Source organism: Epinephelus fuscoguttatus, linkage group LG2, assembly GCF_011397635.1.
Source record: "Epinephelus fuscoguttatus linkage group LG2, E.fuscoguttatus.final_Chr_v1".
Classification (NCBI taxonomy): domain Eukaryota; kingdom Metazoa; phylum Chordata; class Actinopteri; order Perciformes; family Serranidae; genus Epinephelus; species Epinephelus fuscoguttatus.
This window is the reverse complement of record NC_064753.1, coordinates 5961890-5978500: the sequence shown is the minus strand read 5'-3', so window position 1 is coordinate 5978500 and position 16611 is coordinate 5961890. Positions and strand designations below refer to the sequence as shown.

Sequence of the window (16611 nt, the reverse complement as noted above, 5' to 3'; positions counted from 1 at the left end):
GTCTGTCTGTGAGTGAGAGAGTGGTGAAGTTTACACCATTTGTTGGAGTGATTGAGTGTTGGTGATTCTCCACTGTTCTTTTGAAATGAATAGGCACTGACACGCTGGACGCTGACATACCTGTATTATTGAAATCCCTTTCTGTTACAAATGTAGCATGATAACATGGTGGAATTAGCAAGCTAATAATAGCTGACTAGTCAGTGATGGGCGAATTGGCAGTTTTGGACGGAGCACACTGAGGATGCATAGATATATTGGCTGAACAACAGAATCGGCCGTTATTCACCATGTTGAGTGGCATCAGTTTATCAGCAAATAAGGAAACATTCACCAGTGGCAGTGGTCAGTGTTTTTCTGTTATATCACATCAATTCGCATAGGTTGAAAAAACATTAACAGTTTAAAACTGAGCCAGCTACAGCAGGTTTTATTCGCTGACATTAGTCTGCCTCACTTCTCAGCATCAGCTCTGCCACTCATATCTGGTGCTTCTTCAGATTATTTTGCCAGACATTTGGCCGTTGCCTCTCTGCTTCTTTCATTTTCTTGTTCTCTCTGTACCCTTTATTTTCTTTCAGGCACCCATGATTTTTGGTGAGGCATTCTGATTCAATTTATCAGGCAGTAGTTCGCCCCATGTTTACTTTAGCGGCATTGTGAGTTCTGCACCTCGCACCTGACCCATGCCAAATGGACCAGATTCCACATTGAAATGTGTATTAATGAGTAAAATACATTTATTCATCATGTAAATACATATAACTTGTATTGTCAATTATTTAAGTCAGTAAGTTAGCTGTTACACTTGATCCCATTAAAGGGTCAAACATGGACCTTTTTATGGGCCCCCCCTTGGCCTTGGGCTGGGGTCATCTGTGACCTTTGACCTGCCCTGATAGCCGGCCTGCTAGTAGCAGCAGGCATCCTGTTGTCCCAGGATATTAAAAATCGTGTTTAAGATGAACAGAGATCTTCCTATCAACTCGACAGAGGATGCACCCTTTTGTTTACCTGATAATGCTTCATTGTGAACAACAAATCTGTGTTGACATCAGTAGGAGGAGAGCTACTTAGCGTTAGCTGTTAGCAGCCAGCTGCCCCAACTCATTGCTGATGGAGATTGCACTGAGTTACATTGTGATACGTTCAAGTTGTATTCAGTAAAATGAGTATTGGATGAAGGTAAAGTAAAACGTTCTTGTGATGTGTTCAGCTGTTTGTATAGAGATAATAGATAGTGGAGAGGGAATTATGTGATATATATATTCCGTATATACTAAAAAGGCTCTGAAGCAGTCATTGTTATAAAATCTGTTTTTCATTTCAAAAAAGTTTGTATGTATGTACAGTACAGGCCAAAAGTTTGGACACACCTTCTCATTCAATGCGTTTTCTTTATTTTCGTGACTATTTACATTGTAGATTCTCACTGAAGGCATCAAAACTATGAATGAACACATGTGGAGTTATGTACTTAACAAAAAAAGGTGAAATAACTGAAACATGTTTTATATTCTAGTTTCTTCAAAATAGCCACTCTTTGCTCTGATTACTGCTTTGCACACTCTTGGCATTCTCTCCATGAGCTTCAAGAGGTAGTCACCTGAAATGGTTTTCCAACAGTCTTGAAGGAGATCCCAGAGGTGTTTAGCACTTGTTGGCCCCTTTGCCTTCACTCTGCGGTCCAGCTCACCCCAAACCATCTCGATTGGGTTCAGGTCCGGTGACTGTGGAGGCCAGGTCATCTGCCGCAGCACTCCATCACTCTCCTTCTTGGTCAAATAGCCCTTACACAGCCTGGAGGTGTGTTTGGGGTCATTGTCCTGTTGAAAAATAAATGATCGTCCAACTAAACGCAAACCGGATGGGATGGCATGTCGCTGCAGGATGCTGTGGTAGCCATGCTGGTTCAGTGTGCCTTCAGTTTTGAATAAATCCCCAACAGTGTCACCAGCAAAACACCCCCACACCATCACACCTCCTCCTCCATGCTTCACAGTGAACCAGGCATGTGGAATCCATCCGTTCACCTTTTCTGTCTCACAAAGACACGGCGGTTGGAACCAAAGATCTCAAATTTGGACTCATCAGACCAAAGCACAGATTTCCACTGGTCTAATGTCCATTCCTTGTGTTTCTTGGCCCAAACAAATCTCTTCTGCTTGTTGCCTCTCCTTAGCAGTGGTTTCCTAGCAGCTATTTGACCATGAAGGCCTGATTCACGCAGTCTCCTCTTAACAGTTGTTCTAGAGATGGGTCTGCTGCTAGAACTCTGTGTGGCATTCATCTGGTCTCTGATCTGAGCTGCTGTTAACTTGCGATTTCTGAGGCTGGTGACTCGGATGAACTTATTCTCAGAAGCAGAGGTGACTCTTGGTCTTCCTTTCCTGTGTCGGTCCTCATGTGTGCCAGTTTGACTTAGCGCTTGATGGTTTTGCGACTCCACTTGGGGACACATTTAAAGTTTTTGCAATTTTCGGACTGACTGACCTTCATTTCTTAAAGTAATGATGGCCTCCTTTTTCTTTAGTTAGCTGATTGGTTCTTGCCATAATATGAATTTTAACAGTTGTCCAATAGGGCTGTCGGCTGTGTATTAACCTGACTTCTGCACAACACAACTGATGGTCCCAACCCCATTGATAAAGCAAGAAATTCCACTAATTAACCCTGATAAGGCACACCTGTGAAGTGGAAACCATTTCAGGTGACTACCTCTTGAAGCTCATGGAGAGAATGCCAAGAGTGTGCAAAGCAGTAATCAGAGCAAAGGGTGGCTATTTTGAAGAAACTAGAATATAAAACATGTTTTCAGTTATTTCACCTTTTTTTGTTAAGTACATAACTCCACATGTGTTCATTCATAGTTTTGATGCCTTCAGTGAGAATCTACAATGTAAATAGTCATGAAAATAAAGAAAACACATTGAATGAGAAGGTGTGTCCAAACTTTTGGCCTGTACTGTATGTATCATGTATTTACATGAATTTTAAACTGGACCGCAACAATAGGGGGAAAGCTCTCTTGGCAAATGTCAAGGCATATCAAAGTCCATGACTAGGTATATGCCAGCGACTTCCTGTTTCAAATGAAAAGTCCTCATTTCATATTAAAAGCACTCTATCCTTAAGCCTCCAGGCCTGCGATAGCCGTGGTATGTCCGTCCTGTGCTTGTGAACGCGATATTTAGGAATGCCTAAAGGGAATTTCTTCAAATTTGGCACAAATGCCCACTTGGAGTCTTGGATGAACTAGTTAGATTTTGGTTGTCAAGTGTCAAAGGTCAAGGTCGCCATGACCTTGCATCCATTTTATTCTCATGAACACAGTATTTGAGGGAATTTCTTCAATTTTGGCACAAATGTTCACTTAGACTCATTAATGACCTGATTGGATTTTGGTGGTCAAAGGTCAAGGTAAATCTGACCTTGCATCTGTCACAATGACACAAACGTCCAGTAACCTAACCTTCACGCACGAAATTCTAATCAGAGTTCACAAAACATGTTTTTGGTCATAACTCAAGAATTCATATGTTAATTATAACAGAAATTTCACACAAATCTCTAACAAGATAAAATGATGAAGTGATGGCATCCATATCCAAAAGGTCAAAGGTCATCTTCACTGTGATATCATAATGTTCTGCATAAAACACTTTTCTGGCCTTTTCTCAACATTTTAACTCAAGAACAGAAGGGGAGACATTCGGTCAGACACTTGTAGGAGGAACACCCCTTCTTAACTCCTCTTAAACCGGAATTATAAGTGAACAGACAAACAAGAGACCACCGGAGGGTCAAATGTTTAGGACTCTGCCCCCGGTCTCACCCTCAGTCTTGATAAAGGCTCCTTTTAGCCATCTTTGTGCCAAGAAGGGGTACAAAGGTCACTTGAGACCCCTCCAGGTCCCAGATGTCAATTAACATCGTAAAAGAATTCAGCTTGGGGCAACACGATTTAGTAGACAATGCTAGGGTGACCATATTTTGATTTCCAAAAAAGAGGACACTCGGCCAGCCACGACATAGCCTACTTACATGATACTCACAGTTTACTCAAAGATGCCTTATAATTTTAATGTATTTAAAGTTTATATGTATGGATAGAAAATTCAGTTATATTACAAAATAATATCTCTCAAAGACAGAAATTCATATGGCCCGCACAAGAAGCTTGAGCTCAACTCTGTTGCACTTCTCAGTTTCAACACTAGATGGAGCCAGCCACGGAAACGGTGCTTCTCCACTAAACAAAATTAAGCAAAGAAAAACTTTTACTGCGAGTCACCAGAAATGGCAGCACCGAAGAAACGCAAAATAGCAAGTGAGTATAGAAGATTTCAAACACGGTGGGAAAATGAATATTTCTTCAAAGAAATCAACGGAAAGTGTGTCTGTTTGATTTGCAATGAAGATGTTGCTGTGATGAAAGAGTATAATGTTTGTCGGCACTATGAGACCAAACATCAGAGCTACACATCGTACACCGGTGCCGAACGAACACAGAAAGTCAAGCAAATGGCAGCTAGCCTGCAAGCTCAACAACAGTTTTTTTTTTCGTGCTAACAAAATACAGGAAAACGCCACAACAGCAAGCTATGAAGTCACTAAACTTATTGCCCAGCACGGCAAACTGTTCTCAGACGGTGATTTCATAAAGCAGTGCCTCATCAAAGTCACAGATATAATGTGCCTGGAAAAAGTGCAGGATTTCAACAACGTGAGCTTATCCAGAAATACAGTGGTGCGGAGAATCGAGGACTTGTCAGCTAACTTGAAACTTCAGCTGAGAGACAAAGCTTGTGCTTTGGATTTTTACTCGATAGCATGCGATGAGAGCACAGATGCCACAGACACCGCGCAGCTGTTAATTTTTTTGCGGGGAGCAGATGATAATTTTTGTTGTACGGAGGAGCTGCTTGATATAATGAGCCTAAAAGGCACAACAACAGGTAGAGATATTTTTGAAGCTGTGTCAGAGGCAGTTGAAAAGATGGGGCTTAAATGGGAAAGCGCAAAGGAATGGCATCGATGGTGTGCGCCAAGGTAAAAGAGAGCGGAGATGAGGCTATTAGGATGCACTGTATAATCCACCAAGAAGCACTGTGTGCCAAGACTGTCCAACTGGGCGATGTGATGAACACTGTTGTAAAAACTGTCAACATAATTCGAGCTAGAGGACTGTACCACAGAGAATTTCAAGCCTTCCTATCTGGTGTGGATGCTGAATACAGGGACGTACTCTACCACTCTGATGTGCGCTGGTTCAGCCGCGGCTCTGTGCTGCAGCGGTTTTATTCACTGAGATCAGAAATTGACCAGTTTTTGAAAGAAAAGGGCCGACCTCTTCATGAACTGAGTGACCCTCTGTGGCTGGCAGACCTGGCATTTTTAGTTGATCTTACTCATCATCTGAATATACTGAACAAGAACCTACAAGGCAAAGAACAGCTGGAGCCACACCTGTATGCGCACGTGAAAGCCTTCTGTGTAAAGCTCCACCTGTTTGAGACACAACTACGAAGCTTTAATGCTGCACACTTCCCTGCGCTGTCTGAAATCAAGTCTGCTTTTCCAAAGGCTGACCTTTCTGCTAAAAGGGAGAAATATGCGTCTGTGATTGCATCTCTCGTGACACAATTCAACCAGCGTTTCCAAGATTTTTCTGTCATTGAAAAACAAATCAAGCTGTTCTCAACCCCCTTCCTGGTGGATGCAGAAGAAGTGGAAGAGAGTCTGCAGTTAGAACTGATTGAAATGCAATGTGATGATTCTCTGAAGAGTCAACATCAGCTTCTCTCCCTCCCTGACTTCTGTCAGAGTTTGGATAATGCCAAGTTTCCTCTGATGAGACGCCACGCAAAAAGAATGATGAGCCTGTTCGGCTCAACATACATATGTGAACAAACATTTTCTCTGTTAAATCAGAACAAAAGCAGACTAAGAACCAGAATGACTGATAGCCATCTCTGTGAAGTCCTTCGTGTCTCAACCACCAAACTTTCTCCTGACATGTCAGCCATCCTTCAATCCAAAGGACAGCATCACTGCTCCCACTGAGTGCAATGTTCTTCACATTATAGGTGAGTTAGAAATACACACAGTATTCATGTGTCAATATGTCACCTCTAGTGTGTGGCCTGGCCCTTTGTTTATTTTTCTGTATTTGGCCCTCACTAAAAAAACTTTGGACACCCCTGGTCTAGAGTGTGTGTACACGAAACAGTTATACTTCTGCTGATATGCAATATAATAATCATACTAAATTTAATTTGATGTCAAGAGCCGACTTTGACCATAATGGTAAGAGTATGTATCTATCGCGCGTAACATGCTAAAGTATGTAATCTCACAAATTAAAATTTCATTAAAAGTTTCCTCCGAAATAAAGTAATGTTTAGACTAAGAGGCCCACCCTGCTTCGGACACGCCCCCTCAAGAGTGGGATAAAACAAGTGAGCTCGGCGCATCTCCTCACACTCTTTCTTCTTTTTTTACTTACTGTCTTCTTTTTTTTTTTTTTTTTTTACTTCTTCTCTTTATGCCTGAACCTGTTATGCTCTTAAACTTGGTTCCTGCGCAAGTCTTTCTTTTCTTGCAGTCGAAATTATTTTAAACTTTTAAGTTTTGCTCGACACATCCAGGATTGTCGTCTGTCCTGAGGTTTCTTTGTTTTTGTCTGTGCCTTCAGTAACATTATACCTGGAGCGACAAAGCCAGCCAAGGCAACATTTTTCTACGCATTTATACTAACTTTGATAATAATATTGAATGGCCAACGAGATTGTATTCAACTTTATATAAGCGAGTAGCCACAGCTGAACAGTGGACTGCTTTTCGACCTGTCACTCCATTAAAATTTCATTGGAGCCAGCGGCTGCCAGCCACTTGTCACAGTGGTTTCTTTTGCCAAACCCAGAGACTTTCTGCAGCTTAAGAGAACCAACGTTGTAGGGCCACCTGAAGGACGTCGCAGTCAGGCTCAACTGCTCCTCCACTACTGTGTTCCAGCCGGTTTCATTCTGCTGGGAAGTCCGGGAGCTGCAAAGCGACAGTTCAGGGGTCCTCGGGAAAAACGTCCGCCTGATCCAACGCTGCTATGAAAGTAGGAAAAGAATTTCCCTCACCTGGTGTAGCCGCTGTGCAGTGATAAGAGTGATGTCAAAATGGAGATTTAATTATCTTGATCTTAATTTAGGTTTCCTTAGGTAAATGGTTTTGCGCATCCCTGTGTTCCCAATTTATCTATAGTCACTCTCTCACAAGTGTTACTTCTTGTTTTAATCCATTTATACATACTGTTGATTTTGTGTTATTTCATATCATCCTCAGTCATTTACTCAGTTGTTACTGATTTTTTATTTCATTAACCTAAAATAAATCTTCATTTATCGCCAGCCGTTGTCTCTGTATATCTCTTTTAAGCAGGAACTAAGATCACTGTATGGAGAATTCATAACCCAGATACAGAGATTGATTCATTATTGATAAGCGTGCTGACAAATTAATGATTGGTTTTCGGAGTTATTAATTTGATTAGTCGCTACCCTCTTTTAGGGGGTGGTGCCCCAAACTTTATTACGAGTGCAAACACTCTCTAAAGGTATTGCTCCTACACACAAAATTGGTAACACTAATCTTGGGTGTCCACCTTGAAACTGTGCCGATTGTATAGATCGTCTGTGATGCAGAGGGGAAGATTTATGTGAACCATCCATGTTTTTATAAACATGGATGTAAACTGTCAGAGAAACTTGACTGGTGTGCAGAGGCATACAACCAAGAGGCAGTAATTCTAGTTTTCAGAATCTTATGCTACTCAAGCACATTGCTAATTAGCGTTGCAACTGACTTTTATTTACTTTATCAATTCATATTTTTATTAATTCATTATCATCATCACTTAGTCAGTAAAATGTGAAGATAATGAAAACTGTCATGACCGTTACCAGAGCCTAGAATGATGCCTTCATAATGTCTAACCAATACTAGTATATATAGAATATTTAGTATAAATGCGACGATGAAGCCACGAACAAAAACAAAGTAAAAACAATAACAACTTGTGCCACTTTTACTTGAATAAAGAATGCAAGTACTTTTTCATGCTCTGCCACTAAGTGACCACTGCTATCATTGTGGAGGGATGAGTTCAATCAAGGAGTGAAGAGTGGAAAAAGCAAGCAGATCATTAATTCAAAGAGTCAGATGAGGGAAAAAAAAAAACATTTTAAAGTCAAGTCACTCAGTGAAAGTTCTTAGCACTTCTCTGCTTTAAGTGTGCTCCTTCACTTATTCAGGACAGCACACCCACAGTCAAATACACATGGGTGCCCACACTCACACTCCACTGCACCGCGTCCTGCATGTTCTTATATTATTGCAACATTAATTCAATTTGTGATGTTATTACATGGTGCTGGGTTTGTTCGCCACCAGTCAAACACGCAGTGAGTGGAAGAGGAGGAGGAAGAGAAGGAAGAGTGTGATGCAAAAGTACTCTTAAAAGAAGTTTGGAAAGACAGTCACTTGTGGTTCCACTTCCACTTTCATTTATTTGACTGGACTCCATCTCTACTTCATTGGTCATTGTCAGTTACAGCTTCATACACATTAAGGGAGACCCAAAGAAGACAAAATTGAACCCTAGGTGCCTAGGTACACTGTAATATAGATTGTTTTTGACTGAAAAAACAAAACCAAAAAAAAAAAAACTGGCTGATGTGGTTGCTAAAATTTCTCTGTGATAAATACACTGGTTAAGTCTGTAATTCAATTCTGTATTTTACCGTATAAATACAAGTTTTGACTATAAATAGAAAGTCTTTGTTGCCATACCATAAAATTAACAAGGATTAGTCTAATGCAAGTCAGACAGTTTCACAAAAATACAAAAAATGACTTATATTAAAGCTAAAAGGTTATCCACCCTATTCCCAGGCTAACTCAGAACCTACCTACCCTAACCATGGTAATATGGTAGTGTGGTGTACAAATATCCTCCTAACTTTGGAATTATTTTAGTAGAAAAACATTGAGTGAACAGGGCTGAGCAGTTTGACATGGTTGTTCAGTCAGCAATATTTGATTGTGTGCTTGTTTGTTCGAAAATAGTCTTATTTCGGCAGAATTCATGGCAAATTAGTTCTTCCAGGCCATTCACATTCCAAACCCATCAAATACCACCGCGTTGTTGGAATCAGACCTTTTAAAATAGGAATTGTGCAAATTTGTGCAGCGAAATGCTGCCTGCCTACTTTTGTTCATACAGAATGTGCCTTTTTTGGGGCAATGGGGGACGTGAATAAGTAACAAAACGTGTAGCTCAGCGTGTGACGTAAACAGTGACGCACTCCAAGGGAAGCTGCAGCTGGTCAGTCCTTCGGCAATTCTCTCCTAAGTTGGCCTGTTCTTCACCGTCCCCGTCATTTGACAGTTAATGGCCTCTTCGTTTGTGAGGGCAAGGAGGGTGCGCAATTTCTTGTCTCCCCAGTTGCCCATCTTTACAGTGTCTTTCAGGTTTGCGTTTCCCTCTTGCTGTTAGCTGCTCATTCCTGCCATCGGCTGTTTCCTGTTAGTCCACCGCCAGTGGGTCACACGTGCAGCCCTCGGACAGTGATACCCCCCTCCCTTCCTCCTGTTCTCTTCTCACGGAGGCAGCTATCGACAGACATCGCCCAGCTAAGTTACGCCCAGCTAAGTCAACACTGGACTTTTCACTGCAACGGCCTTAGACTGAAGAGCATCAAAATCAGTTAATGTTAGTCCACACAGCTCTCCCAAGCTGGCCTGGAGAGCAGGGAGATCATGTCGGTCACTGGCCATAAATGTGAGGGCAGCCTTCGCAGCTGCTGGGCACCCAGCATCTCCAACCGGGAGAAGTGGAGTAAAATCCTCTCCTCCGCTCCCGTTTGTCTGGTGAACGCCTCTCCTCTGTCAATACACTCTGCCAGCAATTTAATAATATTGATGCCAGTTGTAACATTTGAATGTTTTAGTAGTAAGCCATGTTCTAAGTGAGATAATGTATAGTGAGCCGGTGACCGTTGAAAAATAACTCCACTGCGTGTCAGGGTTCCATTCCCCTGCTCCAGAGCCCTCCGCAACAGATACGCAGGACTTCTATTTTTGCCGGACGCCGGAGCAAAATACAGCAATTCAGCACAGAGCAGATCATGCAGGGCAGGAAGTCGTGCACAGAAACAAAATAAAACATCCGGTTAATTTTCAAAATAAAATACACAGTGTTCACGGCGGATCATATTTCCCTCCACTACACCTTGAAAACGTCATAATGGGCGGAGGCAGGCCTGAAGTCAACAGGTCAGAGGTTTTCAGATGTCATTTCACCCCGTTGACACCATGGACGAGGAGATGTTAATCATGGAGGTGCACTGAGATGTCTTCCTACTACTCCTCTGGTTTTGTGGTTCTGTTTATAGAAACTACATCTTGTTATATCGCACGATTATTTGAATTTGCGAGATCTTGTGGGTCCTCATGATTCCCGCTGTCCGGCGGAGCTGCACCGCTCTGCACAGCAAACGCAGCCGGTGGGTGTTGACGGACGGCATAGCAGGCAGCGGATAACCAGCGCCGCCGCTCTGCAACGGACACACATCCAGTGGAATTCTGTAATAGTAATAGTAATTCACTCAGGTTGTTGAGGGTTTTTTTCCCCTGTTAAAGGGATATCACAAGGTGGGAGTTTTCATCTGAATGTCTTTTGGTATTGTGAGGTGTCTAAAGCATTTATTTCTCTTTTAAGCCACTTTCCCATTGGATGAAAAACCCATGAACGGACACTAAAATCTGGCTTTTGGTTTCAATTGGAAAGGTTACAGTAATCATTATTTCCTGGGACAAATTATTCTGCAGTAGTCACAGGTATTTATTGGCTCCAGCTCTAATTGGCTCCGACCAGCACTGATGGAAATAGTTCAACACCCAGATGGAGATGCTAATTCCCGCCCCTTTTCTGGCACGATGCAGTGATGCGCTGCCACAAATTACCGTTCATCTCTATCCGAGCAGCGCTAAAATATTGTTCAAAATTGGTAAGCACTGAGTTTGAAAAAGAGACTGCATGAGTAACATATGAAAAAGAAGTAACCACTATAACATTTTTCAGTGGGCTCCATGCTACTTTCTACTGTTAACTAACCCTGTTTTCAGGAGAACTTACATAGGCACACTAGTTTTGGTGGAAAAGGGTAAAAGAGTGGCTGCCAGGCCTTTAATATTGACAAACCAAGCTCACTATGGTTGTAATTCCCTCCTTTCATCTCCCGGTCAGGTGTCTTCAGGCAGCCTCTGATCCCCTCAGTTACTGCATGTATTAATAACTCTAGCTGAATGACTCAACAGACAGTCAGGACACTTGGGTCTTGACAGGGAGGAGGGATATGCTCCCCGTCAGGGCCTGACCGCAACGTGACTCCAGCCGCCCTACTTTCTGGTCCAGGAGAAAAGAGCCACTCTGCCGGAGGAGAGAGAGGCTAATTGTCTAGAGAGGCGCTGAAGGAGCAAAACTAAATGAACTCTAATTAGGACACGATTAAGGCTAACTCTCACAGCTGTAAAAATCCATTAACCTTTAATCGTACAGTTCATCACACACTTGAGGTTAGTGTGTGTGTGTGTGTGTGTGTGTGTGTGTGTGTGTGTGTGCGTGCGTGCGCACATGTGTGAGTGTGAGCAAGAGGAAAGAGGCGAATCTATGTTCTGTATATGAGGGAAAAATAAGAGCCATTTGGTGTGAAGGGGATAATACGCTGTTGACAGCAAAACAATCAGGTGTGAAAACAGGAGCAAGTGTAAAGTGGTTATACTGGATGTATACAACTTTCTGGACACACATATATGTCAGAAAACCTTTACTTTAGTCCTTCAATTTGATTGGCTCTCTGGGGGTACCAGGTACTCAACACTTGTGGAAAGCAGTGTATTTCTGTACTACACCAACCCAAGTCACTTAAACTTCAGGGATATCAATCTGTCTATTTAGGAAGCACGAGTGATTGTGTGTGTGCTTTCTTCTTATCCTTCCTGACTGATTCTTCTTTAGTTTATATGTTCTGCTAATGTTTTTGTTACTACTGGTAGCATGAGGCGGTACCTGCATCTCCATCAGGTTGCACAGGTAGTCCAGCTCCTTCAGGATGGCACATCTATACTTGTGATTGCAAGAAGGTTTGCTGTGTCTCCCAGCATAGTCTCAAGAGCTTGGAGGAGATACCAGGAGACTGGCTGTTACACCAGCAGAGCTGGACAGGGCCGTAGAAGGGCATCAACCCAGCAGCAGGACCAGTATCTGCTTCTTTGTGTGAGGAGGAACAGGAGGAGCACTGCCAGAGCCCTACAAAATGACCTCCAGCAGGCTACTGGTGTGCATGTGTCTGACTAAATTGTCAGACCCGTTGCTTTCGGGAACTGCCCATTGGTCCGACAGCCCATTGTTCCGACCATGTTAAACCCATTTTTCCGAAGTCCATTCCGAAATCATCATGATGCCCTGTGGTTAAGGTCTGGTTAGGTTTGGGCACAAAAACCACTTGGTCAGGGTCAGGAAGAGATCATGGTGTGGGTTAAAATGAAAAAGAAAGTGACAAACACATAAGCTGTGAGCCTGCTTCGCCTCAAGCCTTTCCCAGCTGACCCAGAGCCGGTCGCAGCGCACCATCAAGGTAGAAATACACCCACCGGGAGCCGTTCAGCACCGCCGACCGTCGGACTAATGGGATGTCGGACCAATGGGCTGTCGGACCAATGACATGGACCCTTGCTTTCAGGCAGCCTTAGGACACGAAAGCAGAATAGGATTTTTATAGACATTGCAGGTATATTAACGGAAGCACACTGAACATGATAACACACAATATTGCATGACCCAGCTGTGCCAATCACTGGCACCCTTGTTACACTGAGTGTACAGCCATGAGTGAGTGAACGGGCATACTTCAAGTGCAAAGTTAGTCCACTAAACAAGTTTTTTTTCCACAAAGACCACCTCATATCGTTAGGATAAATGTCAGAGAACATATAGAAAACGACATGTAAACGTGTTGTCTTACCTTACCTGTGTGCTGCCATGTTTGTTTACCCCTTTAGCTCTGCTTTCCAAAGCATGGCCGAAATATCGTGAGAACAAGCAGCGATCTCATAGTGTGCCTGAACAAGTAGCAACAGCTGGAAGGCAGAACCGGACAGTAGCCTGAAAAGTTCATTCATTTATTTTATGAAAGATTTATAGAATAATGGCTGACTTTTTGCCAGACTTCGACTTTGAGGAGGCGGAATTTGATTTTGCAGAGTTTGATGGCCACCCTTATTTATTTGAGCCAGAATACACTGACGAAGAGCTTCGTGAAATTGAAGAATGGAGGAGGAGAGAGAGAGAGGTGCAACAGGTAGAGGACGAGAGAGGAGGAATGGCTGCTGCAAGGCTGCGTAGCTCTGGAGATTGGTGGTGTACCTGCGAATGCTGTGCCCCAGTGCCCACAGAAGAGGAATGCCTCTGTTGCAGGGAATGGGACTGGTTGCAGCCTTATTTTCAAGGTCTGGATGTGACTGAGGACGAGACACCTCCACCTGGAGTAGTATCCAGCTGGGCTTTATCTAGAGCTCACGAGATATAATTCAGCCGCGCTTTGGAAAGCAGAGCTAAAGGGGTAAACAAACATGGCAGCACACCGTTAAGGTAAGACAACATGTTTACATGTCGTTTTCTATATGTTCTCTGACATTTATCCTAACGATATGAGGCGGTCTTTGTGGCAAAAAAAGCTTGTTTAGTGGACTAACTTTGCACTTTAAGTATGCCTGTTCACTTACGTTTTAACAGGTCTGACGCTACTATGCGCCCCGGCTGTATCTAGGCTAACGGCTAACATGCTAACTATTATTTTATGTCACTAGTCACTTGAAACAAATTTAGGACGATAGGAGACAGGTTGAAATAAACCGAAATTTCCCTTTAACCAAATTCTATTGGTTACGTGTTATATTACTTTGTTACTGCTAAAACTTAATATAGCCTATTCCTGTTTCTTCTATAACACCTTACTGTCAATACCACACATTCTCATCAATACAGAGTTTGCTTTGCTTAACAATACAAATGAAGTACACACTTGTCAATTCCAATCCTTGTGAATTTTTTGTGACCTCACAGTCCAATCACTACAACTTTAATGCAAATCTGACTATTTGAAACAGGTAAAATCTCATTGCATTGCAGGGCTGCATGCAGAGTATTGATCCGCTCAGCCCCTCCTTGCTACTCTCTGTTTATCATGAGACTACTGCTGCACCTGGGACAGAATCACACACAGTGACATGTGTAAGTGTTAGTGTCACAGGACTAACAGTTATGAACAGTTGGAGCGGTTTGAATCACAAAAACAGCCTATGAAATCCTGGAGGGACTGACTTATTGTGGTTGCAAGTACAACATCTATTATTATTTATGGTAAACTGTACTTGCACATTTTGCTCAGCAAGATAATCTTTACAAATAAACACCACCTCCACATTTTGAAGTTTAAATGCAACCGCCAGAAGTAAAAAGCTAATGTTAGGCTATAAACAAACTACACTGTGGTCACATGACTCAATGTCATCACCACAGCAAGGCTGTACAGTTGTGTTCTGTGTGATGTCATTCTGTATTCTCATTCAGCCACTTGTTAGCAACCTCCTTTTTGAAGACACCCGACAGTTTCAACATTCACGGTATTTACTAGTGCATTTTATGAAAACATGAAAGTCTCTAATGTGTTACCCACAGACCTTTTTTCAGACATCTCACCAAAAATCCATTAAAAAAAACAGAAGTGCTAAAATGCTAATTCATTTCCAGGTCTTAGGACTCACTCCTGGGACACTCTGCACAGCAAAGGATCAGAGATCATTCAACTATAAAATGGTGTGGCTAACGTTAGCGGTAAGCAACATTGTCAGTCTTCTGTTTTGAGTGTGGCTAGCGAGTGTACACATATGATTAGTATGGAACAAATTTTTTGAGTTGCTGCTGCATTTGTATTACCATTTTTTTCCTTGCTGACTGGTTCATTTTCCTATAATTAAAATGTTACTATTATGTGTTTCAGTGCAAAAGACTGAGTGAAAATATAGTGTTGCAGCTGGAGTGTGTTGCTGCTAGAGCTCCTGCTGAAAATGCACGACTCTTTTCTCCCTCATCAGGACTCCATGATTCTACACCACCAGCATCCATGTCACCAATCTCAACATCTACCCCCACAAGGCCAAGAAAGAGAAAGATGCATCTGACGGCTGTGCATGAGGCAATATTGGAGAGACTGGACATGAAGAGAGAATGAACAGGCAGAATTATGTCAGATGGTCAGGGGGTTGCTGGGGAAGCTTCTGGAACAAAAAAAGGGTGGATGCAAAATTCAAAATCACCACATATTTTCCTGCATGCAAAAAGAATGTTGGCAGGAGGAAGCAAACTAGTGGTTTGTGGTTCTCTATGGATATATATCTGTATAGATACTCTCTGCTGACTCTCTGCTACTGTTTTTGTAACTATACTATATCTGCCTAGACAGAGACTTGTGAATGTCAATAAAAATGCACAGTGTGAGCAATGTCATTTTTATTGTCTTTAATCTGTTTACTGTCGGCAGGTAAACTGCCCACTGTTGCGCTGTTTTTATTTTGTTTTATGAATGAGGTCTGGCAAGATAAGGTAAAAAAAAAACCCAAATAAAACAGAAAACAGTAAGTAGCAAATAAACACAGAATGTGTGCTTTCAAATACCTGTACATTCAGTCTGACAATCTAGATTATCCGGGCTAGGAGACCTGTAAAGATGATGACACATCCATCCAATAGGTGCGAACAAAAAGGTACAATCTACTGCTAATGATGACCTCAGACTATGAAAGGCTATCACACTGCAGCCCAAACACCATTGGCAGTGTCTTGTAAATGGTCGATTAAACGTGTCAACACAAAGTACTTTCCGCTGCTTTGCAGATTAGATTGTTAGGACTGAAAATGACCTGCCCCTGAATTATAGACCCTAAAATACTCTGTAATGTCCTCTACTATTACCAAACATATTCTGATTGATGCTGGTTTCATTTAAATAGAAAACATTGTGTATTGTGTAACACACAAAAAAGGAAGCAGGGAAACAATGAGATTCATTTCCCACTGCCTGTAGAGCAGTTGTGTATACAGTGGTTCCCAACTGGTCCAGCCACAGGATCAAGATTTCTCGTTCATCATTAGTTTGAGATCCACAGTTCAATACTTTTCGCATCATACTTGGATTTGGACATGTCACTGAGCTTGTTTGCTGTCTCTGATAAGTAGCTGTCAGTTAGTCACTCTCTACAGCAGGAAACGGCACTTCAAAATAAAAGCTCTGTGCTGGAAATTTCTGTACTTAAATTTCTGTACTGTGACCCACCATTTGGGAACCACTGGTGTACATGGCTTTGCAGCAGGCAAGTATGCCTTTCTGTGTTTGTGTTTTATTTATTTATTTTATTTTTTTTTTGGTGCATCACATCAACGTCATGGACAGGCTGGAAAACAAGTAAACAGTAGAAAGCCCTATGACAGCATGGAGG

The 16611-nt window shown here is 42.2% G+C and overlaps 1 long non-coding RNA gene across 4 annotated transcripts; it reads left to right on the top strand.

Moving 5' to 3' along the window:
• The first annotated feature begins 4274 nt into the window (after positions 1-4274).
• On the top strand, positions 4275-15437 carry LOC125901257 (uncharacterized). Of its 4 annotated transcripts, none has more exons than XR_007450963.1 (3): positions 4275-4330; positions 14867-14950; positions 15211-15437. It is a non-coding gene; the product is annotated as an uncharacterized LOC125901257 (long non-coding RNA). The 4 variants fall into 4 exon arrangements; XR_007450962.1 differs by lacking the exon at positions 4275-4330 and adding an exon at positions 11412-11631 and having other exon boundaries at positions 15117-15437; XR_007450965.1 differs by lacking the exon at positions 4275-4330 and adding an exon at positions 14636-14739.
• Positions 15438-16611: the final 1174 nt, after the last annotated feature.